The sequence below is a fragment of the Chlorocebus sabaeus genome, chromosome X, assembly GCF_047675955.1.
Source record: "Chlorocebus sabaeus isolate Y175 chromosome X, mChlSab1.0.hap1, whole genome shotgun sequence".
Classification (NCBI taxonomy): domain Eukaryota; kingdom Metazoa; phylum Chordata; class Mammalia; order Primates; family Cercopithecidae; genus Chlorocebus; species Chlorocebus sabaeus.
The window spans coordinates 129,068,223-129,095,913 of NC_132933.1; the positions used below are offsets into that span (position 1 = coordinate 129,068,223).

Below are 27,691 nucleotides of genomic sequence, written 5' to 3' on the forward strand. Positions count from 1 at the left end.
AACCTTAGTCGACTTGCGACTAAGAGCTGCGCACTTGAACATTGGCCCGGCTCGGCTTTTAAGCGCAAAGAAGCCCCGCCTCGGGCCGTGAGGTGGGGGCCTCTCATCCAATGAGGCCGCGGCCCCGGGGCGCATCGTTTCCTCTCCCAGGCACCACCCTCTCTTCCGGGCGCCCGTGTGAACCCGGAGGACAAAAGTTGGGGATGCGGGGGCGCGCTGTGGGATTCGCTAGCGGCGCCCTCTAGTGGCACTTCGCGGAGCCTTGGCAGAAACCCTACTGGGAGCCGGTGTGTCCCCCAGTAACCTTTGCAAATGGAAGAGGGGAATTCCCTCTGCGGCCCCCCGACAAGTGACCTTTCTCTTTTCTCCTTGGCCAGTCAGGGAAGCAAACTCAGGAACCCTGGACTTAGGAGATGGGAGGAAGATTAAAGCGGCAGTTCTCAAAGTGTGATCCGGGAGACCCTGCAGATCCCAAGATTCTTTGTAGAGTTTCGGTGGCAGAACTAGTTTTAGAATGAATAATAGACGTCATTTGCCTTTTAAACTCACAATGGAATTTTCCAGAGGCGACCTGATGTCTAACGATGACACTGCTCTTATGACCAAAGGAATGTGAGCTCGTATATTCTTGCGGTTTTTAGAATTTCCTAAGGTAGGTTATTTAGATTTCCCAATTATCTTTTTTTCTTTATACTTGTTGTTTCTAGAGTCGACAGCATATTTTTTTCTCACTTTTCTAACCTTCTTATACCTTCTTAAATCTCTGATCTTCCTCGACACTTGATCTTGACACCTTTCCTTCTGCCGAGGTACATTCTTCATAATTTGCTTTAGTAAAGATTTGCTTTTACTAAACTTTCTCAGTTTTGCTTATCTGAATGTGTCTTTAATTCATCTTATAATTCGTTTTTTCAGACTAGTCAAGTGCAGTAGTGAGAGTAAAATAAGGAGTTTGATCTGTAACTGACTGTGAACAATCAACTGAGATAACTCACTACCTTTGGACCAGCCCATCTTACAATTCTTGAAGGGTTTATTGCACTGTTTATAGATTTTGAGGTTCAGAAGTTTTCCTCTTTCAGCACATTGATGTTATCTGTCTTCTGACTTCGGTTGCTGTTGAAAGTTGTTGGAATCCCTACTTGCTCCATCCTCTATGCTTCATTTCCTTTAACATTTTTTTGAAATAATTATACATTTACAGAATATGTGATGATGTCATTGCTCTGGTGAGGAAAAAAATATGTGCTTGTGTGTTCCTATGTTTTTTACAATTTTCGAAGGTAAGATCTTTGGATTCCTTGATAAGTATTTTTTTTTTTTTTTGGTAGAGACAGGGTCCTCACCATCTTGCTCAGGTTGGTCTCGAACTCCTGGGCTCAAGTGCTCCTCCCACCTCGGCCTCCCAAAGTGCTGGGATTACAGGTGTGAGCCACCGCAACTGGCTGGATTCCTTGACAAGTTTTAAATGTTCTGAAACCAGAGTGTTTGGGAACATTTGGATTCGAGTATAGCTACTCCTGTATTGTACCTCCTGGCCCAAGTATTCAAGTCTTTGTGGAATGAAATGACTTTTCTTTTACAACTCACTTTCCCAGACAGACCCTGCTGACGGCCTTACTTCGACAGCCCTGCCTGGGTTCAGAAATGAGTCAGAGGATGATTTTCACAGTGATGAAAAGCATAAAAGGGGCCTGCAGTGTCTGCAGTCTGTAGAAGGAGGGATCAGACTACCACCAAAAAACCACCCGTAACATTCAACAAGTGATTCTCTGCCTTTGCTAGCAATATCCTGTATGTAGAAAAGAAAACAGAAGTAGATTCTCTGTTACCCTTCCTGCCCTAGGGGGATTCCATGGTTAGTGAGTCACCCTGGGAGTTTATGAAACTCAAACGTCTTTCTCAAAGATCTTTAAAAATCACTTTGATTCTAAACTGCCTAAGTTACAGCTACTAGTCTTTCCTGACAGTGTTGGCTAGACCTTATGGATGACCAGACGGCTTTTTCCTCCTCTGCTTCTGTCTAAAATGTCAGGACTTAGGAGAGCTTGTTATACATTTCAGTAATGTATACCGGTAACAGTAAATTAGACCGCTATGACTAAGCACTAGTGATAGCTGCGTAACTAAAGCAAAACCGAAGCCATCTTCTGTTTGGGTTGCTTAATTTAATAGAATAGGATTGTTTTGGCCAGGCGTGGTGGCTCACGCCTGTAATCCCAGCACTTTGGGAGGCCAAGGCAGGCAGATCACGAAGTCAGAAGGTCAGGAGTTCGAGACCAACCTGGCCAACATGGTAAAACCCCGTCTCTACTAAAAATAATTTTTAAAAATTGGGCATGGTGGCATGTGCTTGTAATCCCAGCTACTCAGGAGGCTGAGGCAGGAGAATCGTTTGAACCCGGGAGGTGGAGGTTGCAGTGAGCCAAGATCACACCATTGCACTCCAGCCTGGGCAACAGGGCGAGGCTCCGTCTAAAAAAAAAAAAAAAAAAGAAGAATAGTGATTGTTTCATTAAAATACATTATAATTTTTTCTGTTTATTTTGTTTTTCTGGTTTAAGTTTCTTCTTTCTCTCTCTCTCTCTCTCTCTCTCTCTCTTTCTTTCTTTTTTTTTGATGAAGTCTCACTCTGTCACCCAGGCTGGAGTGCAGTGGCGTGATCTCCACTCACTGCAACCTCCGCCTCCCGGGTTCAAGCCATTCTCCTGTCTCAGCCTCCTGAGTAGCTGGGACTACAGGCACACGCCACCACGCCTGGCTAATTTTTGTATTTTTAGTAGAGACAGGGTTTCACCATGTTGGTCAGGCTAGTCTCAAACCCCTGACTTCAGGTGATCCACCTACCTCGGCCTTCCAAATTGCTGGGATTACAGGCGTGAGCCACTGCGCCCAGCCTAGTTTCATGATCTTTTGCTTTGCCTTGTCCTTATGACAAGAAGAACCTATTCTGAAAAACAGATGGTGGCCGGGAGTGGTGACTCATGCCTGTAAACCCAGCACTTTGGGAGGCTGAGGTGGATGGATCGCTTGAGCCCAGGAGTTTGAGACCACCATGGCAACATAGGGAAACCCTGTCTGTACCAAAAATACAAAAATTAGCTGGGTGTGGTGGCGTGTGCCTGTATCCCGGCTGTTAGAGCTATTAGCCTCCCAGCTTGGGAGGCTGAGGAGGGAGGATCGCTTGAGCCCAGGAGGTAGACGCTGCAGTGAACCATGATCATGCCACTGCACTCCAGCCTGGGTGACAGAGCGAGACCCTCTCTCAAAAAAACCAAAAGAAAACAGATGGCTAAAAAAGCCCACTGTGACTGTGTTTGTGGACATGAAGAAGCCTAGAACCCTAAGAAATTTGAATGTTTTTCGTGGCAGTGAATCACATTATACTTTTCCATTATCATGAATGGATAGATGCAACCAGCATTACATATATATATTTATTATTATTATTATTATTTTTTGAAACAGAGTCTCACTCTATTGCCCAGGCTGGAGTGCAATGGCACAATCTCGGCTCACCGTAACCTCCGCCTCCTGGGTTCAAGTGATTCTTCTGCCTCAGCCTCCCACCTGCCACCATGCTCAGCTAATTTTGTATTTTTAGTAGAGATGGGGTTTCACCATGTTGGCCAGGCTGGTCCCAAACTCCTGACCTCAGGTGATCCACCTGCCTTGGCCTCCCGAAGTGCTGGGATTACAGGTGTGAGCCACCACGTCCAGCCGTATATATATATACACACACATACACACACACACATATATATATACATATATACATATATATACACACACATACACACACACACATATATATACACACACATACATATATATACACACACACATATATATACATACATATATATACACACATACACACACACATACATATATATATAAATATATATATATAAATATATATTTATTTATTTATTGAGACAGAGTTTTGCTCTTGTTGCCCAGGCTGGAGTGCAATGGTGTGGTCTCGGCTCACTGCAGCCTCCACCTCCCAGGTTCAAGCGATTCTCCTGCCTTAGCTTCCTGAGTAGCTGGTATTACAGGTATGTGCCTCCATGCCCCACTAATTTTGTATTTTTAGTGGAGGTGGGGTTTCTCCATGTTGGTCAGGCTGGTCTCAAACTCCTGACCTCAGGTGATCTGCCCGCCTCGGCCTCCCAAAGTGCTGGGATTACAGGTGTGAACCACTGCACCTGGCCTATTTTTTTTTTTTTTTTTAAGAGACAGGGTCTTGCTCTGTCACCCAGACAGGAGTACAGTGGCATGATGATAGCTCACTGCAGCCTTGAACTCCTGGGTTTTGGCGATCCTCCCACCTCAACCTCCTGAGTAACTGGGACCACAGGTATATGCCACCATACCCAGCTAATCTTTACAATCTTTTGTAGAGATGGGAGTCTTTATTTTCTTCCTTTCCTTTCCTTTCTTTTCTTTTCTTTTCTTTTTCTTTTTTTTTTTTTTGAGACAGAGTCTTCCTCTGTCACCCAGGCAAACTCTGCCTCCCAGCGTCAAGCGATTCACCCACCTCAGCCTCCCGAGTAGCTAGGATTATAGGCGTGCACCACAACACCCAGCTAATGAGATGGGAGTCTTTCTATGTTGCCCAGACCGGTCTTGAACTCCTGGCCTCAAGGGATTCTCCTGGCTTAGCCTCCCAAAGTGCTGGATTACAGGCATGAGAAATCTCATGCCCAGTGTGGAATTTATATTTAAAATGACATATACAGCTCCTGGACAGCAGGGGGAAAAATGGCGTGAAAAAAGGGATTAATTGTCTAACATTTGGAAAACTTTCATTTGGTTAGTGAGTCAGCAGATGAACATGTCTTTACTGAGTCTTATGCTAGGTACTTGGAGGTTTTAAAGGATGACCAAGTTTTGAAACCAGACCTCAGAGTATACACGTTACTTTTAGAGATGTGTGTGTGGTTTTTACAGCAGAATTTAATCTTTGTGAGAAAGAGAATCCCTGTAACTGAGGAGGACTGAGTAGAGGAAGAGTAGTGGGAAGGGAATCAGCCAAGGCATTGTCTTAGGCGGTTTGCCTTAATTGTCTCATTTGATCCTTACAACTATTTTTTTTTTTTTGAGACAGAGTCTCGCTCTGTTGCCCAGGCTGAAGTGCAGTGGCATGATCTCAGCTCACTGCAACCTCTGCCTCCTGGGTTCAAGCGATTCTCCTGCCTCAGCCTCCCGAGTAACTGGGATTACAGGAACGAGCCACCACACCTGGCTAAGTTTTGTATTTTTAGTAGAGATGGGGTTTCACCATATTGGCCAAGCTGGTCTTGAACTCCTGACCTCAAGTGATCCACCAGCCTTGGCCTGCCAAAGTGCTAGGATTACAGGCGTAAACAACCGTCCCCAGCTTAATTTTTTTGTTGTTGTTTTGTTTTTGAGAGGGAGTGTCGCTTTGTCACCCATGCTGAAGTGCAGTGGTGTCATCTTGGCTCACTGCAACCTCCACCTCCTGGGTTCAAGCGATTCTCCTGCCTCACCCTCCTGAGTAGCTGGGATTACAGGCATGTGCCACCATACCCAGCAAAAAAAATTTTTTTTTTTTGAGACAGAGTTTCGCTCTTATTGCCCAGGCTGGAGTGCAATGGCACGATCTTGGTTCACCGCAACCTCGGCCTCCCAAATTCAAGTGATTCTCCTGCCTCAGCCTCCCGAGTAGCTGGGATTACCGGCATGTGCCACCACACCCGACTAATTTTGTGTTCTTAGTAGAGATAGGTTTTCTCCATGTTGGTCAGGCTGGTCTCAAACTCCTGACCTCAGGTGATCCACCTGCCTCGGCCTCCCAAAGTGCTGGGATTACAGGTGTGAGCCACTCTACCTGGCTAATTTATTTTTTCTTTAAATTTTTAGTAGAGACGGGGTTTCATCCTGTTGGCTAGGCTGATCTCAAACTCCTGACCTCAGGGGATCCTCCCACCTTGGCCTCCCAAAGTGCTAGGATTACAGGTGTGAGCCACCACACCAGGCCCTATATATATATATATATATATTTATTAAACAGGGTCTTGCTCTGTTGCCCAAGCTGGAGGACAATAATGTAATCATGGTTCACTGCAACCATGACTCCTGGACTCAAGCAATCCTCCCACCTCAACCTCCCGAGTGGCTAGGACCACAGGCACATGCCACCATGCCTGGCTAATCTTTAACATTTTTTTTTTTGTAGGGATAGGATCTTGCTAAGTTGCCTAGGCTGGCCTCGAACTCCTGGCTTCAAGCACTCCTCCCGCCTCAGCCTCCCAAAGTGCTGGGATGACAGGTGGGAGCTGCCATGCCTGGCCCTTACAACTATCTTGTGAAGTAAGTAATAGCTCCATCTTTCCAGTTGGCAAAACCTGAGGCTCAACAGGGGTTACAAAATTGTTAAAGCTGGGACATTGATAGAGTTATGAATGTTTATGACTTAAGGCTGGTTTTGTTGGACCAAGGGCCACTGCTCTCTACCATTCTACCATGAACATTTCTTTTTCTTTTTTTTTTTTTTGACACAGTCTCATTCTGTCGCACAGGCTGGAGTGCAGTGCTGCGATCTTGGCTCACTGTAACCTCCGCTTCCCAGGTTCAAGCGAGTCTCGTGCCTCAGCCTCCCAAGTAGCTGGATTACAGGCACCCGCCACCAGGCCTGGCTAATTTTTGTATTTTTAGTACAGATGGGGTTTCACCACGTTGGCCAGAATGGTCTGCAACTCCTGACCTCACGTGATCTGCCCGCCTCGGCCTCCCAAAGTGCTGGGATTATAGGCGTGAGCCTCCGCGCCTGGCCCTATTTTCATTTGTTTTTTTTTTTTTTTTTTTTTTGGATATATACCCAGAAGTGGGATTGCTAGATCATGTTACTTAAATTTTTAACTTTTTGAGGAATCTCCCTACTGTTTTCCATAGCAGCCGCACTGTTTTACATTCCCAACAGTGTGTAAAGTTTCCAATTTCTCTACATCTACACCAGCAGTTGTCATTTTGTTTTCTGCTTATTTTTATTTTGTATTATTATTTTTTAAAGTGACAAGATCTTTGTTTGTCATCCAGGCTGGATGGAGTGCAGTGGCATGATCCTAGCTCATTGAACCCTGAAGTCCAGGGCTCAAGCAATCCTCCCACTTCAGCCTTCCAAAGCACTGGAATTACAGGTGTGAGCTACCAAGCCTAGCCTTTCTTTAATTGTAAAAAATGTAAAAGTATTTTTATGTAAAGATGGGGTCTTGCTATCTTGGCCAGGCTGGTCTTGAACTCCTAGGCTCAAGTAATCCTCCTACATAGGCCTCCCAAAATACTGAGATTACAGGCTTGAGCCACCACACCTGGCCACCTTTCAAAAAATAGTGACAGTTAAAATAGATGTGAGGTGATATTGTAGTTTTAATTTGCATTTCTCTGATGATTAGTGATGCTGAATGTCTTTTTATATGCTTATTGTCCATTTATACATTTTTTTGGAGATATGTCTATTTAAGTCCTTCATCCATTTTTTTTTTTTTCTTTTTGGAGACAGGGGGGTCTTGCTCTGTCTGGAGTACAGTGGTGCGATCTTGGCTCACTGCAGCCTCTGCCTCCCAGGTACAAGCAATTCTCCTACCTCAGCCTCCCAAAGTAGCTGGAATTATAGGTGCGTGCCACAATGCCTGGCTAATTTTTTGTATTTTTAATAAAGAAGGGGGTTTAGCTATGTTGGCCAGGCTGGTCTCAAACTTCTGGCCTCAAGTGATCCACCTGCCTCGGCCTCCCAAAGTGCTGGGATTATAGTCATGAGCCACTGTGCCCAACCTCCTTCATCCATTTTTAAATTGTGTTATTTGTTGTTTTGGGTTTTTGTTTTTTTGTTTTTTTGTTTTTTGTTTTTGGAGACGGAGTCTAGCTCTGTCGCCCAGGCTGGAGTGCAGTGGTGCAATCTCAGCTCACTGCAACCTCTGCCTCCCAGGCTCAAGCAATTCTCCTGCCTCATCCTCATGAGTAGCTGGGATTACAGGCGCATGCCACCGTGCCTGGCTAGTTTTTGTATATTAGTAGAGATGGGGTTTCACCATGTTGGCCAGGCTGGTCTTGAACTCCTGACCTCAGGTGATCTGCCCACCTTGGCCTCCCAAAGTGCTGGGATTACAGGAATGAGCCACGGCGCCTGGCCTAGCCAAAACTTAAGGTCTATTTCCTACCAAGCATCGTGCTTGGGGAGCGTCAAAATAAATATGGCATAGTACCTGCCCTCTGGGGACTCACAATTCAATATTACAAGCCCTTAAGGTACTAGTTCTGGTTGGAAAGGATCCAGCCTTCTGGAGAAAAAGGACAGGTACAATTAGAACTGAGGGGCAGATACACGATTCGTGACCCATTCTGTATGAACTACCTCCTCCGGGCAGCCCTTCCTCTCTCCCCTCCTGAGACTGTGTCTAAAAGGAAGACTACTGCCTATCACTCACCTCAGAGATTAAGCCTTTAACTCCTTATAAACACTTAGGATATCTGAAAAGTGCAGTCAACCATCCTTAGGCCTCCTAAAGTATCAGCTCTTGGGTGGGCGCTTTGGCTCATGCCTATAATCCCAGCACTTTGGGAGGTCGAGTCGGGTGGATTGCTTGAGCCCCGGAGTTTGAGACCAGCCTGGGCAACATGGCAAAACCCCACCTCTACAAAAAATACAAAAGTTAGCTGGACATTGTGGTACATACCTGTAGTCCCAGCTACTTGGGAGGCTGAGGTAGGAAGATCACACTACTCCTAGAACTTAGCTTCTGAAATGCCACTCCTGCACATCTTGGGTTTATTCGTTTCTTTTTTTTCTTTTTTTTCTTTTTTTTTTTGAGTCAGGTGTCACTCTGTCTCCAAGGCTGGAGTGCAGAGGTGCGATCATAGCTCACTGCAGCCTCAAACTCCTGGACTCAAACAATCCTCTCCACTCAGCCTCCCATGTAGCTGAGACTATAAGTATGTGCCACCTGGCTGGGCGCGGTGGCTCACACCTGTAATCCCAGCACTTTAGGAGGCCAAGGCGGGCAGATCACGAGGTCAAGAGATTGAGACCAGCCTGGCCAACATGGTGAAACCCCATCTCTACTAAAAATACAAAAATTAGCCAGGTGTGGTGGTGTGCGCCTGTTGTCCTGGGAGGCTGAGGCAGGAGAATAGCTTGAACCTGGTAGATGGAGGTTACAGTGAGCTGAGACTATGCCACTGTACTCTAGCCTGGTGACACAGCGAGGCTTTGTTCCAAAAAAAAAAAAAAAAAAAAAAAAGTATCTGCCACCATACCCAGCTAATGTTTTACTTTTTGAAGAGATGAGGTCTCACTATGTTGACCAAGCTAGTCTCAAATTTCTGGGCTCAAGTGTTCCTCCCACCTTGGCCTCCCAAAGTGCTGGGATTACAGGTGTGGGCCACCATGCCTGCTTCACGTCTTGAGTTTGTATACCTAGATTGTCCTCAGGTTTATGATTCTCCACCTGATCTTATTAGAATTCAGTCGAATTTGTCTTTAATTCTCCATTTTCTCTTTGAATTCTGACCCTACCCCACAAGGAGTTTTTTTCCTCCCTAATCCCTGTCCTCTCAGCCTCTTTTCAGAATCATCTGCAAACCAGTTCCATAAATGGCTTTTATTTGGCCAACAGGCTCATATAGTCTGAGCAACAGAAAGTAAAGATATACAGTCTGAGCAACACAAAGTAAAGGTAACGAATATAGAAATTTTTCTGATGCACTCTATCTTCAATTCTTTGAAAATAATCAGGCCAGGTGCAGTGGCTCATGCCTGTAATCCCAGCACTTTGGGAGGCTGAGTTGGGCAGATCACTTAAGGTCAGGGGTTCGAGACCAGCCTGGCCAACATGGTGAAAACTCGTCTCCACCAAAAATTAGCCAGGCGTGGTGGCGCATGCCTGTAATCTCACCTACTTGGGAGGCTGAGGCACAAGAATCTCTTGAAGCCAGGAGGCGGAGGTTGCAGTGAGCTGAGATCACCCCACTGCACTCCAGCCTGGGTGACGGAGCAAGTGAGACTCAGTCTCAAAAAAAAAAAAAAAAAAAAGAGAAAATAATCAGTAAAGAGGGGAGGGGACTAAAACAACAAAATAATCAGTAACGCCAATATGCTAATTCAATTCCATTTAATTCATTTATTGAGCACCTACTATATGTCAGGTATCATGCTGGGTCCTGAGACCACAAAGATCAAACACGGAGAGTTCCTGACTTCTGAGAATTTGCCACCTAGAGAGAAAAAACAGAAATGTAATCAAATACATTGTGATAACTGCTTCAGTGAATAACATACCACATGATCTACAGGAAGCAGCAAACAATTAATTCTGCCAGGATGGAGTGCTAGAGAAGTCTTGGTGATGAGGCAGCATAGTGGCCTGGAATGCTACAGAGAGGAAGTGACATTTGTGTAAAGAGAAGTGAAACTAAATTAGAGAAAAAGAAACTAAGTTATCCAAATTGAATTTTTTAGTTTCATACTAAACCCTTTATAAGGGGCTAAGAAAATTTCCAAAGAATTAAAGGAAAACATGTTTATTTGTCTTTCTGTTTCACTTTATAATATATCTAAATCCTAATTAAAATGTCATTTTAATTACAGGTACTCATGTGGCTGGGTACCACTGTATCAATGGCCCAGTTGCCAATCTCCTGGTGGGAGATTTCCCTAAGTGACCTGGCAGTGTCACTATTACCACCACCCCACACGAATCTTGTGCTGGAGGCGACTAGAGCTGTGTGTCCCTAGCAGAAGCAGGTGGCATAAGCAAGAATTCCCTTTCGGTTTCATTTTCAGAGGACCCCAATTGCGCACTCTGCAAGAAATAATGTGCCTCTCAGGATGGTTCCAAGCTGAGCCCCAATCACTGAGGGAGATTCACTGCTTGCTAACATGAACTTTATTCCTGGACAAACAAGTCCCAAATCATCTTCTCCATATGCCACCAAGGTCAGGTCAAAATACACATTATCAGCCAGGCGTGGTGGCTCACACTTGTAATCCCAGCACTTTGGGAGGCTGAGGCGGGTGGATCACTGGAGGTCAGGAGCTCAAGATCAGCCTGGCCAACATGGCGAAACCCTGTCTCTACTAAAAATACAAAAATTAGCTGGGTGTGGTGGTGCGTGTCTGTAGTCCCAGGTATTCAGAAGGCTGAGACATGAGAATCACTTGAACCCAGGGGGTGGAGGTTGCAGTGAGTTGAGATCACGCCACTGCACTCCAGCCTGGACAACAGAGTGAGATCCTATGCCAAAAACAAACAACACCAACAACAAAAAAGTGCTTTATCAAGTGCGACTCTGTGAGAGACACTCTGCTAGATGCTGGAGCCGTAAGAGTGAAAATAATAGCCTCTGTCCCGGAGGGGCTCAGGCCTGGCTCCTTGATACATTTCACAGATGAGGAAACTAAGGCACTGAACTTTCTGGTTTCTTTCTCTGGGCTGGTTATGCTGTACTCCCTTCATTGAGTATTTTCCTCCCTTCATGAATTTTCAAGAGTTTCACTCTTGTTGCCCAGGCTGGAGTGCAATGGCACGATCTCGGCTCACTGCAACCTCCAACTCCCAGGTTCAAGCGATTCTCCTGCCTCAGCCTCCCGAGTAGCTGGGATTACAGGGGCCCCCCGGGCTAACTTTTTGTATTTTTAGTACAGACAGGGTTTCACCATGTTGGCAGGTTGGTCTGCAACTCCTGACCTTGGGTGATCCACCTACCTCGGCCTCCCAAAATGCTGGGATTACTAAAGGTGTGAGCCACCGTGCCCAGGTGCACAAAAGTTTTTAAGTTTGATGTAGTTCCACTTGTCTATTTTTTGCTTTTGTTTCCGGCCAAGAGAGAATCTTACATCATGTAACATAATCATGGGAGTAACATTCTATCACTTATACCATATTGGTTAAAATCAAGTCACAGGTCCTGTCACCACTCGAGGAGAAGGTATCACACAAAGGCATGAACACCAGGAGGCAGGATCATGAAGGCCACCATGGAGTCTCTCAGCCACACATTATTTATTTATCTATCTATCTATCTATCTATCTATCTATCTATCTATCCTGGCTCCCAGAACTGATGCCAAACATTTAAAGGGCAATAAAAGCCTACTTTTTATTCAACCTTTAACCAATACTTTTTTTCTTTTTGAGACAGGGCTCTCACTCTGTCGCCCAGGCTGGAGTGCAGTGATGCAGATCTTGGCTTACTGCAACCTCTGCTTCCTGGGTTCAAGCAGGTCTCCTGCCTCAGCCTCCTGAGTAACTGGGACTATAGGCACGTGCTACCACACCTGGATAATTTTTGTGTTTTTTGGTAGAGACAGGATTTCTTTTTTTGTTTGTTTTTGAGACGGAGTTTCGCTCTTGTTGCCCAGGCTGGAGTGCAGTGGCGTGATCTTGGCTCACTGCAACCTCCACCTCCCAGGTTCAAGCGATTCTGCTGCCTCAGCTGCCCGAGTAGCTGGGATTATAGGTGCCCGCCACCATGCCTGGCTAATTTTTTGTATTTTTAGTAGAGACAGGGTTTCACCATGTTGGCCAGGCTGGTCACAAACTCCTGACCTCAGGTGATCCACCCGCTTTGGCCTCCCAAAGTGCTGTGATTACGGGCGTGAGTCACCGCACCCGGCCGAGACAGGATTTCTCTGTGTTGGCCAGGATGTTCCTCAAATTCCTGGCCTCAAGTGATCCACCCACCTTGGCCCCCCAAAATGCTGGGATTACAGGCATGAACCACTACGCCTGGCCTAGTCAAAACTTATTAAGGTCTGTTTCCTGCCAAGCATTGTGCTTGGGGAGTGTCAAAATAAATATGGCATAGTACCTGCCCTCTGGGGACTCACAATTCAATATTACAAGCCCTTAAGGTACTGGTTCTGGTCGGAAAGGGTCCAGCCTTCTGGAGAAAAAGGACAGGTACAATTAGAACTGAGGGGTAGATACACGATTCGTGACCCATTCTGTGTGAACTACCTCCTCCGGGCAGCCCTTCCTCTCTCCCCTCCTGAGACTGTGTCTACAAGGAAGACTACTGCCTATCACTCACCTCAGAGATCAAGCCTTTAACTCCTTATAAACACTTAGGGTATCTGAAAAGTGCAGTCAACCATCCTTAGGCCTCCTAAAGTATCAGCTCTTGGGTGGGCGCTTTGGCTCATGCCTGTAATCCCAGCACTTTGGGAGGCCCAGGTGGGTGGATCACTTGAGGTGAGTTCGAGACCAACCTGGCCAACATGGCGAAACCCGTATCTACTATAAACACAAAATTTAGCTGGGTGTGGTGGTGCACGCCTGTAATCCCAGCTACCAGGGAGGCTGAGGCAGGATAATCACTTCAACTTGGGAGGAAGAGCTTGCAGTGAGCCGAGATTGTGCCATGGCTCTCCAGCCTGGGTGACAGAGTGAGACTCCGTCTCAAAAAAACAAAACAAAACAAAACACCAAAATTTAGCTGAGCATGGTAGCAGGCACCTGTAATCCTAGCTACTTGGGAGGCTGAGGCAGGAGAATTGCTTGAACCCAGGAGGTGGAGGTTGCAGTGAGCCGAGATCTTGCCACTGCATTCCAACCTAGGTGACAGAGTGAGACTCCCTCTCAAAAAAACAAAAAAAAGTATCAGCTCTTTGAATCTAGGTATAGAGGTTACTCAGTAAGAAGATCATAGTAAATAATTGCCTGTTAGTGCACAAAGCATAAGGCACCCTCTCTTTTCTCTGTGGCCTCTGGGTACATGCGGTAGATTTTAAAGTTTAAAATTCAGCTTACCAACCTTTGTACCGTTTGTCAACTGGCAATTAAATGTTAACAGTGAATCCAGGAAAATAGAGGATGCTTCAAAGAAGGAAATGCGAGAGTACACTGCACCCAAGCAGCCTCTGGCCTGAGGAACAAGCAACAGACCCATGTTCTGGCCGTGCTGCGAGTGAATGTTTGGCATAGTCTGTCTGCTGGTAACAACAGAGGTTATTACCTGAAAACTCATTCTGGAGGTGGAGGATGTTGGGGTGAGTCATTCCTTTTGGGAGGATGATGGAGGTAGGGGAAGGGTGCAAGAAGATCAAAAGGGGGCCCAGAACCATAGGACTGAGAGAAGTGTAGTATATTTTAGGGTCTCATAAGATTAATTATATGGGGTACTATAGCAGAGGGAAAACAAAATATGCAACCAGCATTTCTTCCATTTCTTTGTGCCTACTGTGAGTGGTATTCCTTGTTTGGCATTTTACAAATGTGATTTCATTTAGTTTTTTTTTTTTTTTTTGGAGTCTTGCTCTGTCGCCCAGGCTAGGGTGCAGTGGCGCGATCTTGGCTCACTGCAACCTCTGCCTCCTGGGTTCAAGTGATTCTCCTGCCTCAGCTTCCTGAGTGGCTAGGATTACAGGCGCACACCACCACACCTGGCTAATTTTTGTACTTTTAGTAGGGACAGGGTTTCACCAAGTTGGCCAGTATGGTCATGAACTGCTGACCCCAAGTGATCCTCCCGCCTCGGGATCCCAAAGTGCTGGGATTACAGGTGTGAGCCACCGCGCCTGGTCCCGGCCTCATTTAGTCTTAATTACCATGTATTGTTACTTATTTTTAAATTATGTCCTCCTTTCTCATCTGGAGTCTATTAAATTAGAAAATATTTGTTGTACTCTGAAAAGGAGAGATTAATTGTACATTTCCATTCTAGAGCTTCAGGGAAAATTGGGAATAAAACCAGCCGTTTAAATAAAACTGGTCTGGATAAATATGATCTGGAAGTATAAAGGTTTTCTTCAAAGCCCTACATCCTCTGCTGTTGAGATTTCTGTCATCTTAGAAGCATAGAAAGTAATTCTGTAGTCCAAATCCCTCATCTAAAAGTTAAGAAAACTGAAGCCCAGAGGAGGTAAAGTACTTGTCCCAGGTCACCCAGCTAGAAAGTGACAGATAGTTGACTAGAAACCTCATTAAAAAGGCCAGGCGCGGTGGCTCATGCCTGTAAACCCAGCATGTTGGGAGGCCGAGGCGGATGGATCACCTGAGTGATTGAGACCAGCCTGACCAACGTGGAAAAACCCTGTCTCTACTAAAATTACAAAAAATTAGCTGGACGTGCTGGCACATGCCTGTAATCCCAGCTACTTGGGAGGCTGAGGTAGAAGAATTGTTTGAACTCGGGAGGTGGAGGTTGCGGTGAGCTGAGATCGCGCCATTGCATTCCAGCCTCGGCAAGAGAAAAGAAACCTCATTAAAAAAGAAACAGAGTCAGAAGTACAGCTGAGATTTACCGACTTTTTTTTTTTTTTTTTTTTTTTTTTTTTTTTTGAGATGGAGTCTTGCTCTGTCAGCCAGGCTGGAGTGCGGTGGCACGATCTCAGCTCACTGCAACCTCTGTCTCCCGGGTTCAAGCCATTCTCCTGCCTCAGCCTCCTTAGTAGCTGGGATTACAGGCACATGCCACCATCCCCAGCTAATTTTTTGTATGTTTAGTAGAGACGGGGTTTCGCCATGTTGGCCAGGCTGTTCCCAAACTCCTGACCTCAAGTGATCTGCCTTGTCTCTGCCTGCCAAAGTGTTGGGACTACAGGCGTGAGACACCACGCCTGGATAGTTTACTGACTTTGAAGTCAAGAAATCTTTTACTGTACTACTGTGCAATTATGACCCTCATAGATTTTCTGGCAGAAATGGTAAATAAAAAAACAGATGTGGCCGGGTGCGATGGCTCACACCTGTAATCCTAGCACTTTGAGAGGCCAAGGCGGGTGGATCACGAGGTCAAGAGCTCGAGACCATCATGGCCAACATGGTGAAACCCCGCCTCTACTAAAAACACAAAAAAATTTAGCTGGCGTCTTAGCGTGCGCCTGTAGTCCCAGCTACTCGGGAGGCTGAGGCAGGAGAATCGCTTGAACTTGGGAGGTGGAGGTTGCAGTGAGCCGAGATCGCACCATTGCACTCCAGCCTGCACGACAGAGCGAGACTCCGTCTCAAAAAAAAAAAAAAAAAATCCTCTCTAAAAAAAAGATGTTATATGAAATATTCTCCAAGGGCTGGAACTTGGGCAAAAATCTGTAAACAATCAAAACACTTGAGTCCACGTCTCACAAATTAAGTTTCACTAGTGCACGTCTTGTTTTAATTACAACAGGGAGTGCTCTTGACAGTTTCAGTCTCCTCAACCTTTTCCTCTTCCTAGGCCTTTCTCCTCTGCTTTGCATCCCTGTCCCCAATCACAAGAATAGGACTGATAAGTAGAGCTCTGCAATACGGGTTAGGAACACCTACAGTTTAAGACAAGTAACAATTGATGGCAGCAGCGGCCTGTCTGGAGCGGCTACTGCAAAGATGCTAGCTGTAGTGGGGGAGGCAAAGTGGGGGCTGCGTGCTCCGTGGGGCTGGCCGGAGCCCCACCCCCTTCTGAGTTGGCTGGGTGGGAGCCCCGTGCTTTCAGGCACAGCTGCAGCCGCACAGCTGCAGCCTCCCAGCCACAGCTGCAGACCTGGACATCCCTGTGCTCTCGGGGGCCAGGAAGCCCCCTGCCCCGCAAGGCTTGGAAGTGTCTGCTCCCGCTGCCTGGCTTCTCCTTGCTCCTGGAGCCCACTCTGGGGCGCAGCAAAGTTGTGGCTGAGCCCAAGCGCTGTCTAGACCCAGCTGGGTGTGCCTGCGCCTGGGGCGCCACTGACATGCCAGCCCCCTGCCACCTTGGCCCCCTCCAGACTTTGGGCACTGACAAGCACAGGAGGGAGGCTGGCGGCGTGGGGCAGGGGACTCTGAGGGCAGCTCGGTGCAGGCCTGCCGGCACTCCTCTGCAGAAACAGCCTGGGTGCTGTGGACGACATGATTGATGGTAGCAGGAGGCAGACAGGCTCCTGGGTGGAAAGGGGTGGGTTGAAGCCTCACCTTCAAGTCAGGGAGGTGTGAAGCCCGGGCACTAGGCTGTCAGTCGCGGGTGAAGTCTGTGGCCCAGAGTGAGAACTTACGGTGATTTTTCTGGGTCAGCCCATGGCCACCCATGGACCAATCAGCATGCACTTCCTCCCTTCTGCGCCTAGCCACTCACACAGACCCTGGGACTACCAGCTGTGGGAAGGAGCTACCCAATTCAGGTCTCCTCGACTCATCAAGACGACCTGCCTGAGGAAGGGAGCTACCCACTCTGGGTCTCTTCTCCACTGAGAGCTGGACATTCACTGGGACAACCTGCCTGCGGAAAGGAGCTACCCACTTCAAGTTTCCCGAGAGCTGTTCTGTCACTCAATAAGGCTCCTCTCCGCTTTGCTCACCCTGTAGTTGTCCGCGTGCCTCATTCTTCCTGGATGTGGGACGAGAACTCAGGACCCACTTAATGGCGGGACTGAAAGAGCAGTAACACAAACAGGGCTGAAACACGCCCTCCTCCCCCAACACCCCCCTGCCCCGACTTGTGGGTGATGTGAAGGAGAGAAGTGCTGTGGCCCTTCAGGGAGCCCAGACCGAGGGGTTCCCTGAGCCAGGGCTGTGACACCCTCTTTGGGGCTCTGCGGTTTCTGGTATCTTCAAACTTCTGGGCACCACTGCATTCCCCTTGTCCAGACACAGGTGCCCACAGCAGAAGCCGCTTGTAGTTCATCAGATCCAGCTGCAGACTTGCATGGAACTGGCACCTTTGCCGGCGCCTGGAGCTGCCCGCCCAGCTGCAGCAGCTGGTGTGTCTGGCTGTGCGCAGTGACTAGACCTTGCGTTCGCTCGCCTACACAACCCTCGCCGCTCTGTGCCTGGCTCACCCTTGACAGGCGTAGAATCCTGGCTGGTAGCATGAGCTGAGCGCAGCTTGCCAGGCCACGTCGGTGGAACGAGTCTAGCGAGCCTGATCAAAACTCAGGCAAAGGCACCACTGGTCACAGAGCTTTCTAGCTGGAAAAGCAACACCAGAAGGATCCCGTGACACAATCAACATGCTAGGAGATCCCTGCTACCCTGAGAGGCTACAGGAAGCTGCCTCCATCCAGGCCTCTTCACAGAAGGAGAATTGCAGAGACCATAGGATTTTTCTGCTCACAGGAACAGATGGTGTCCGGTCAGGAAGCTAAAATGCTTCAAGGAAAGTGCAATAGGGATTATAATACTGATGATCTGAGACTCTGATAATGATTCTGAGATGATTCCCAATGCTATGATGAATCATCTCAGAATGACTCTGAGAGGATTCCTGATTCTATGATCATTGAGGTAGATCTCACGGTTGGTGAATCTACTTGGTAAAGCTGAGGCATCACAATACCATCGTTTCTTTCTGAGGTGAGAGCTGTCCCAATACTTTGAAAATAGTCTGCAGGCTGCTCTACCTGTGGAGTAGCCATTCTTTATTCCTTCACTTTCCTAATAAACTTGCTTTCACAGCTGGGTGTGGTGACTCATGCCTGTAATCCCAACACTTTAGGAGGTGGAGGTGGGCAGATCACTTGAGGTCAGGAGTTCAAGACCAGCCTGGTCAACATGGTGAACTGCCATCTCTACTAAAAATACAAAAATTCGCTGGGTGTGGTGGTGGATGCCTGTAATCCCAGCTACTCAGGGGGCTGAGGCAGGAGAATGGCTTGAACCCGGGAGGTGGAGGTTGCAGTGAACCGAGATTATGCCACTGTACCCCAGCCTGGGTGACAGAGCGAGACTCTGTTTCAAAAACAAAACAAAACAAAAACAAAAACTAAAAAACTAAACTTGCCTTCACTTTAAAAACAATGGTCCACATCTCTTCATTTATGTTCTTCCCTCAGAGATAGAATACACACTTATCCTCAGACAGGGATTATGGGTTCTCCCATCCATGCGAGTGACTTAGAGAATGCCAGCCCTTGGCATGACGCCAAAGAGTAGTTGACTCAGTAAGTCCTTTTAGGAAGGTGGAGCTAAGTGTACTTGTGTGGTGGAAAAAGCAGGGTTTTTGTTGTTGTTGTTGTTGTTGTTGTTTTTTGGCCAGGCACATTTAGATGCAAATCTCAGTGCTGCCAGTTACCAGCTGTGTGATTTTAGACAAGGTACTTGAATTTGAGTGTGATTATGTGTAAAATGAAGTGAATAATAATAGCTTCCTCCTCCTAGGGTTGTAAATACTAAATGATGTTGTAAAGCCCTTTGTAGAGTGCCTAGAATATAATAGGCACCCTCTAAATGTTTGTTCCTTTCTGGCTACCTGGCGATATAAGGATTCCAACTACTTTGGGGTTAGGAAGAACAGCTGCAAATGGCCTAATGAGGCCCTAAAGTTGTTTTATCCTGCCCTTACACAGGACCATTCTCTTATCCATTGACCTTTGACATGAAGCATTGACCTTCCTCACGAATAATAAATGTGTAATGATTCTTGTTTGCCAACCAATGAGGTGTGGCTCAATAGTCATAGAATCAGGAATCATTAGAGTATGGATAATCAGTATTGTAAACCCCATTGCACTTTCCTGGGAGCATTTTATCTGCCTGGCCAGACACCATGTGAACATGGTTCAATCCAGAACATATCACCTGGGTAAATTATTTACAAGTCTGTCTCACTTTAGAAGTGGGCCTTATTCATGACCTAAATAGCATTCAACTATAATCTACACTTGCAGATTTTTTTTAAAGAAGCAAGCTTACAGAAAAGATGAAAGTAAGAGAAAATGTTCAAAAGGCCATGATATAGAATATATCAATTCACACAATTTTTCTGTCACCCAGGCTGGAGTGCAGTGGCACGATCTTGGCTCACTGTAACCTCTGCCTCCTGGGTTCAAGAAATTCTCCTGCCTCAACCTCCCAAGTAGCTAGGATTACAGGTGTGCACCACTACGCCTGGCTAATTTTTGTATTTTCAGTAGAGACAGGGTTTCACTGTGTTGGACAGGCTGGTCTCAAACTCCTGACCTCAAGTGATCCACCTGCCTTGGCCTCCCAAAGTGCTGAGATTACAGGCGTGAGCCACCATACCTGGCCCTTTGTTCTTTTTATAGATATTTTACAGATACCAGATAGGGGGAAATTGTGCAGTTATAATGCTTAGAATCTGGACAGGACAGCAGACATAACCATTTCCCAGACTTTCTATTTTTTTTCTTTTTCTTTTAAAATGTCAGAAACCTATTTCTTGCTAAATTTTCCCAAACTTTCTTTCAATTCTTAGTCTCTGACGCCATGGTTAAAAACAAAAATAGGGCCGGGTGCGGTGGCTCACGCCTGTAATCATGGCACTCTGGGAGGCCGAGGCGGGTGGATCACGAGGTCAGGAGATCGAGACCATCCTGGCTAACACGTTGAAACCCTGTCTCTACTAAAAAATACAAAAAAAATTAGCCGGGTGTGGTGGCAGGCACCTGTAGTCCCTGCTACTCAGGAGGCTGAGGCAGGAGAATGGCGTGAACCCCAGAGGCGGAGCTTGCAGTGAGCTGAGATGGCACCACTGTGCCCCAGCCTGGGCGACAGACCGAGACTCTGTCTCAAAAAGACAAAACAAAACAAAACAAACAAAACAAAAAATAGTTAAGTACCTGTGAATAGTAGTTAAGCACTCTTTATTTACTTTCTGTAATATATATTAGTGCAATACAATTCTCAGTTTTGTAATTCTCATTCTACATTTGGAATGTGCCAAATATATTGAAGACTATAAATTAACACATCTAAGAATCCCAGTGAATGCCAAGCTGCATAAACACAAAGGAAACCACAATGCATTTTAGAATCAAATTTCTGAAAACCAGTGATTAGAGATTTTTTTTTTTTTTTTTTTTGAGATGCAGTCTCGCTCTGTCACCCAGGCTGGAGTGCAGTGGCGCGATCTTGGCTCACTGCTACCTCTGCTTCCCAGGCTCAAGCAATTCTCCTGCCTCAGCCTCCTGAGGAGCTGGGATTACAGGCATGCGCCACCATCCCCGGCTAATTTTTGTATTATTAGTAGAGTCAGGGTTTCACCATGCTGGCCAGGCTGGTCTTGAACTCCTGACCTCAAGTGATCCACCCACCCTAGCCTCCCAAAGTGTTGGGATTACGGGCATGAGCCACCATGCCTGGCCTGATTGAGAGAAAATTTTAAAGATGAGACTGGCGACTGGTTTCTCATCAAAAACAATGCAAACCGGAGATGGTGGAATGACATCTTTAATGAGCTGAAAGAAAAACACTGTCAGCCTAGACTTTTATATGCAGTGAAAATGTTCTCCAAAAACGAAGGCATAACCTAAAAATGGATTCATATTTCAGGAAAGCTAAAGGCAAAAGAATTCATCACTAAAACTGTACTATGAGAAATGCTAAAGGAAGTTGTTCAGACTGACAGAAAATTATACCGGATGGACACTTGAATTTACACAAACGAATGAAGATCACCAGAAATGGCAAATGTGTGGGTAAATAGAAAATATATTTTTCTTGCTTTTAACATCTTTAAAAGATATTTAACTATCTAGGGTGAAAGTAATGGGCATGTATTATGGGGTTTATAACTTTTGTAGAAGTGGCCAGGCACAGTGGCTCATACCTGTAATCCTAGCACTTTGGGAGGCTGAGGCGAACTGATCACTTGAGGTCAGGAGTTCAAAATTAGCCTAGCCAACATGGTGAAACCTCGTCTAGACTAAAAATACAAAACAAAACAAAACAAAACAAAACATTAGTGGGGCAGCCAGGGTGCGGTGGCTCACGCCTGTAATCCCAGGACTTTGGGAGGCTGAGGCAGGTGAATCACCTGAGGTCAGGAGTTTGAGACCAGCCTGGCCAACATGGTGAAACCCCATCTCTACTAAAAATACAAAAATTAGCCAGACAGTGGTGGTGTGTGCCTGTAATCCCAGCTACTTAGGAGGCGGAGGCAGGAGAATTGCTTGAGCCTAGGAAGCAGAAGTTTTGGTGAACTGAGATTGCACCTCTGCATTCCAGTCTGGGCGAGAGAGTGAGACCCTGTCTCAAAAAAAAAAAAAAAAAAGTCTGGGCGTGGTGGCTCACACCTGTAATCCCAGCACTTTGGGAGGCCGAGGTGGGTGGATCACAAGGTCAGGACTTCTAGACCAGCCTGACCAACTGGTCTAGATGGTGAAACCCCATCTCTACTAAAAAATATAAAAATTAGCTGGACATGGTGTCATGTGCCTGTAACCCCAGCTACTCAGGAGGCTGAGGCAGGAGAATCGCTTGAACCCAGAAGGTGGAGGTTGCAGTGAGCTGAGATTGCGCCATTGCACTCTAGCCTGGGTGACAGAGAGAGACTCCATCTCAAAAAAAAAAAAAAAAAAAAAATTGAGGCCAGGTGTGGTGGCTCAGTCCCGTAATCCCAGGAGGCCAAGATGTGAGGATCACTTGAGCATAGGAGTTCGAGACCAGCCTGGATCACATAGGGAAACCTCATCTCTACAAAAATCATTTAAAAAATTAGCTGGGCATGGTGGTGCGCTCCTGTGGTCCCAGCTACTTGGGAGGCTAAAGTAGGAGGATTGAGCTTGGGAGGTTGAGGCTGCAGTGAGCCGTGACTACACCTGAGCCTGCGTTGACCTACTGAGAGACCCTGTCTCAAAAAAAAAAAGAAAGAAATTGATATTCTAATTTCATATATCAGTCTCTTCACTAATGTGAGTCCTCCTAGACACATAGATTTACCTTTACTGAAGTGACAAATCAAGTTTCAGATTTGCATATCAGAGGGCCAGTATCTGAACCATGGTAAACTCAACAAGCATTTCAACCCTGTGAGCCCCTGTGGGAGACAAAGAGCCACACAGCTTTTTCCAGTTAATGACACCAACCGCGCAGGGTAGCCTGTCCCTTATTTAGAGTGTTTACATGTATTCATATATGAATCTATCCGTTTGAAATCTATCCAAGGAAGGAGTACTGACCTTGAAACTGATTTGGTAATGCATTATGAATTAATTGGATTAAAAATCATTCCTTGGAGCATTCAAAGTTAAAAAAATTCCTGTTGATGGACATTTAGATTTGTTTTTCTTTCTTTTCCCTTCCTTCCTTCCTTCCTTCCTTCTTTCCTTCCTTCCTTCCTTCCTTCCTTCCTTCCTTCCTTCCTTCCTTCCTTCCTTCCTCCCTTCGTCCCTCCCTCCCTCTTTCTTCTTTCTTCTTTTCTTTCCTTCCCTCCCTCCCTCATTTCTTTTCTTTCTCTTTCTTTCTTTCTTTCTTTCTCTCTCTCTTTCTTTTTCTTTCTTTCTCTTTCCTTCTTTCCTTTCTTCCTTTATTCCTTTTTCCCTCCCTCCCCCCCTCCCTCCCTCCCTCCCTTCCTTCCTTCCTTCCTTCCTTCCTTCCTTCCTTCCTTCCTTCCTTCCTTGATGGAGTCTCACTCTGTTGCCCAGGCTGGAATGCAGTGGTGTGATCTCAGCTTACTGTAACCTCCACCTCCCACGTTCAATTGATTCTCCTGCCTCAGCCTCCCAAGTAACTGGGATTACAGGCACCTGCCACCACGCCCGGCTAAATGTTTGTATTTTTAGTAGAGATGGGGTTTCACCATATTGCCCAGGCTGGTTTCGAACTCCTGAGTTCAGGCAATCCGCCCGCCTCGGCCTCCCAAAGGGCTGGGATTACCGGCATGAGCCACTGCGCCTGGCCTTGTTTTCCTTTTCTTTGGCCATTTCAAACAATGTTGTTTGAAACAACATTCTTGTGTATGTCCTTGTGTACAGGAGCAAGAATTTATGGGGTATTTACCTAAGACTGGAATGCTGGGTCACAGGGTATACACGTGTTCAACTTTGTGAAATTGTGCTAACTTGTTTTCCAAGGTGATCATACCAGTTTACAGCCTGCACTAGCAGTGAATGAGAATTCTTGGTGCTCTCTGTTATCACCAATAGTTGATATTTTCAGACCTTTTGGTTTTGGTTTTGCTTATCTGATGGGTATGAAATGGTATCTTATCATGGTTTAAATTTGATTAATGTGATAGTGATCCTTTCATATGTTTATTGGCCATATATTTTTCTTCTTCTGTAAAATTCTAACTTATGACTTTTGTCCTTTTTTTTTTTGAGACAGAGTCTCGCTCTGTTACCCAGGCTGGAGTGTAGTGGCATGATCTCAGCTCCCCGCAACCTCTGCCTCCCAGGTGATTCTCCCTGCCTCTCAAGTGATTCTCCTGCCTCAGCCTCCCGAGTAGCTGGGATTACAGGTGCCCACCACCACACCCAGCTAATTTTTTGGTATTTTTAGTAGAGATGGGGTTTCACTGTGTTGACCAAGCTTGTCTTGAACTCCTGAGCTTAGGTGATCTGCCTACTTTGGCCTCCCAAACTGCTGGAATTACAGATGTGAGCCACCACGCTGGGCTGACTTTTGTCCATTTTTGATTGACTTGTTTTTCTTTTTCTTATTCATTTGTAGTAGCCCTTTTATTTAATTCATTATTCTAATCCCTCCCCTTTTGTTATTTTTGTTACAGACATGTACTGAATCTGTGGCTAGGATACTTTTTTGTCAATAGTGTCTTTGGTCATATGGAAGTCTTTCAATTTAAAGTAGTCAAGTTTGGCCAGGTGCAGTGGCTCATGCCTGTAATCTCAGCACTTGGGAGGTCGAGGTGGAGGATCTCTTGAGTCCAGGAGTTTGAGACTAACCTGGGCAACATGGCAGACCCTGTCTCTACTAAAAATTTAAAAAATTAGTTGGGCATGGTGGTGCACACATGTGGTCCCAGCTACTCAGCAGGCTGAGGTGGGAGGATTCCTTGAGTCCAGGAAGTTGAGGATACAGTGACCTGTGATACTGCCACTGCACTCCAACCTGGGCAAAAGAGTGAGACCCTGTCTCAAAAAAAAAAAAAAAAAAAAAAAAAAAAGTCAAATTTATCAATGCGTTTTAAACTGAGACTATGTTATTGAGTACAAGCAAGTTCAAAGTTTTTATGTTATGTCACCCAGCTGGAGTACAGTGGCACAATTCCAGCTCACTGCAATGTCAGCCTCCCAGGTTCAAGCGATTCTCCTGCCTCAGCCTCCTGAGTAGCTGGGATTACAGGCTCCTGTCACCACACCCAGCTAAGTTTTTGTATTTTTATAGAGATGGGGTTTCACTATGTTGGCCAGGCTGGTCTTGAATTCCTGACCTCATGATCCGCCTGCCTCAGCCTCCCAAAGTGCTGGGATTACAGGTGTGAGCCACTGTGCCCGGCCAATACACCTTTATTTTTGTAAGTATTTACCTGATAAGCCTTTTTCCTAATCTTTACTTTCAGTCTTACTGTATCTTTATGTCAGTGCCATACCAAGGACAAGACAGCAGGAATGGTCCACTCCAGTTGCAGACAATAATGACCCTGTAGCTCCAGCATCAGCTCACCATTCTGGTTTTGAATTTCATGCTTATTACTGTCCTGTCATCACCTACTGTTTCCATGGTAGACTGTACTAAGAGATGGGTAAGAATGATACATGTGTAAGGATGTAACCAATAAATGAGACAGACTCACATCCACCTGAAAGGACACAATGAAATAGTAGTAAGAAGTCCAGAATCGATTTTTGCCAAAGTACAGTGGAAAGAAGTGGAAATAAAGTTTCCTTATTTACTGGCTTTAGATAGAAAAGAGTCCTAGGTTACGAAAATTAAATGCAGACATAGGGTTCTGAGATGACAATTTTCAAGTCATTTTATTTGCAATGTTGGTGGGGAGCCTGTCAATTAAGTTAAAACTATCTGTCATTCATTACTTTATAATTTACCAGAGTAAAAATAAATGTAGAATACACTTGTCCCCATGGGGCGACAAACCAAAAAGGGAGAAATATTGTCTGAAGGCTTGGAGAATGCTGAATATGTACATGAAAGGGAACTTGAATATTCCAATTTGAGGCCCCGTGATCATCTAGGTTTCTAGATGATTTCTCATTTCCAAGTTTGAGTCCTCTGACTTCAGAATCCCCTGATTCCACCACTGATTGCTGTTATCAATGACTGGGGTCGTGAGCCTACTTTCAAATCTACCCCATTATCAGTTTTTCACGGCATGTCTCGAGTGCAGGACTGCGCCCTCTGGTGGAGAAGGATACAACTAATTACACATCTGATAATAGCCATTACTTTTTTTTGTTTGGTCATTACTTTCAGTGGCAAAAACTGCAATTATTTTTGCACCAACCTAATATTTGGTAGATGTGTGCTAGCTATCAATTGCTGGCCATTTGACTTTTTGGAGAGTTACTTAATGTCTCTAAACCACAATTTCCTTATCTATAAAATGGTAATACTGACCTCATACAGTTGTTGTATTAAATAAGATTAGTGCTTATTTAAGGAGTTAGTGCTCAATAAACAATACTATCCATACTATTATTTGGTCAGTTTTTTTTTTTTTTAGACGGTATCTTACTCTGTCACCTAGTCTGGAGTGCAGTGGTACAATCTTGGCTCACTGCAACCTCTGCCTCCCAGGTTCAAGCAATTCTCCTGTCTCAGCCTCCCAAGTAGCTGAGACTACAGGCGTGTGCCACCACACTCAACTAATTTTTGTATTTTTGGTAGAGATGGGGTTTCATCCTGTTGGCCAGGCTGGTCTCGAACTCCTGACCTCAAGTGATCCACCTGCCTCGGCCCCCTAAAGTGCTGGGATTACGGGAATAAGCCACTGTGCCTGGCCCAATCCTGTAATTTTTACCCTGGCAGATTTTTACTAATTATGTTAAACAACAATATAGAAATTCAATAGGAACCTCTTTTAAAAATACCAACTAGTGCCCGGGCATGCGCGGTGGCTCATACCTGTAATCCCAGCACTTTGGGAAGCTGAGGCAGGTGAATCACTTGAGGTCTGCAGTTCGAGACCAGCTTGGCCAATATGGTAAAACCCCATCTCTACTAAAAATATAAAAGTTAGCCGGGCATGGTGGTGGGTGCCTGTAATCCCAGCTACTTGGGAGGCTGAAGCAGGAGAATCACTTGAACTCAGGAGCCGGAGGTTGCAGTGAGCTGAGATTGTGCCATCACACTGCAGCCTGGGCAACAAGAGCGAAAGTCTGTCTCAAAACAACAACGACAACAACAAAACAAACCAACTAGTAAGAGTTGCTTCTGGTGATATTCTTTATGACTTTGCTGACCCCAAATGTAACCAGCCTATCACCTTTCACTTGAAAAATTCATTACTTTTAACCAAAAGGCCTTGGGACTAACCTGGTCATCAGCAATGGAGGATTCCAATATTGGTGTCTTCAACCGTCAGTATTTTTCTTGTATTCTGACTTCTTCTTGCCTAGTGGTTCACGAGTTAGATATCTAAGCCCTGGAATGGGACAGAAAGGTACATCAGGGGCTGGCACTCTGGTGGGAGGTGATATATGGACCTATGGCCCCTGCTCTGATGAAATCTGACAATTTCTCTGTGTGTGGGAGGGGTAAGGGAAATCAGATAAATCTGTCTTCTAGCTGAATAGGAGGGCTATCACTCAAAATGAACTCTGACCTCTTGGTTAGTCCAAGCTCTTGGTTCTTGGTCTCACTGGTCAATCCAACCATGAATCAGGGCCGAGATTAGGAAGAGGCAAGTGAGACATTCACCTGTGCAGAATTTAAAGGGGTGCAAAACCCCCAATAATCAAGATAAATAATATTTCAATGGAATATTAGAAAAATCAAATTTGCATTCAAGGCAAATGCCTCACTTGCCACATCCTGGTCCTGACCCTGGCCCTGCTTGATATAACTGCTTCTATAATTAGTCACAAGTGAAGGGAAGTAAGTAGTGAGATCAGTTATAGGCTGGG

At 45.7% G+C, this 27,691-nt stretch overlaps 1 long non-coding RNA gene across 3 annotated transcripts; it reads left to right on the forward strand.

Moving 5' to 3' along the window:
- Positions 1–135: 135 nt before the first annotated feature.
- LOC119619969 (uncharacterized) lies at positions 136–26,261 on the forward strand. Of its 3 annotated transcripts, XR_012092060.1 has the most exons (6): positions 136–652; positions 3,964–4,061; positions 6,206–6,339; positions 13,819–14,014; positions 21,198–21,343; positions 25,168–26,261. It is a non-coding gene; the product is annotated as an uncharacterized lncRNA (long non-coding RNA). The 3 variants fall into 3 exon arrangements; XR_012092059.1 differs by lacking the exons at positions 21,198–21,343; positions 25,168–26,261 and adding an exon at positions 17,036–18,385; XR_012092061.1 differs by lacking the exons at positions 3,964–4,061; positions 21,198–21,343; positions 25,168–26,261 and adding an exon at positions 17,036–18,385.
- The last annotated feature ends 1,430 nt before the right edge of the window (positions 26,262–27,691 follow it).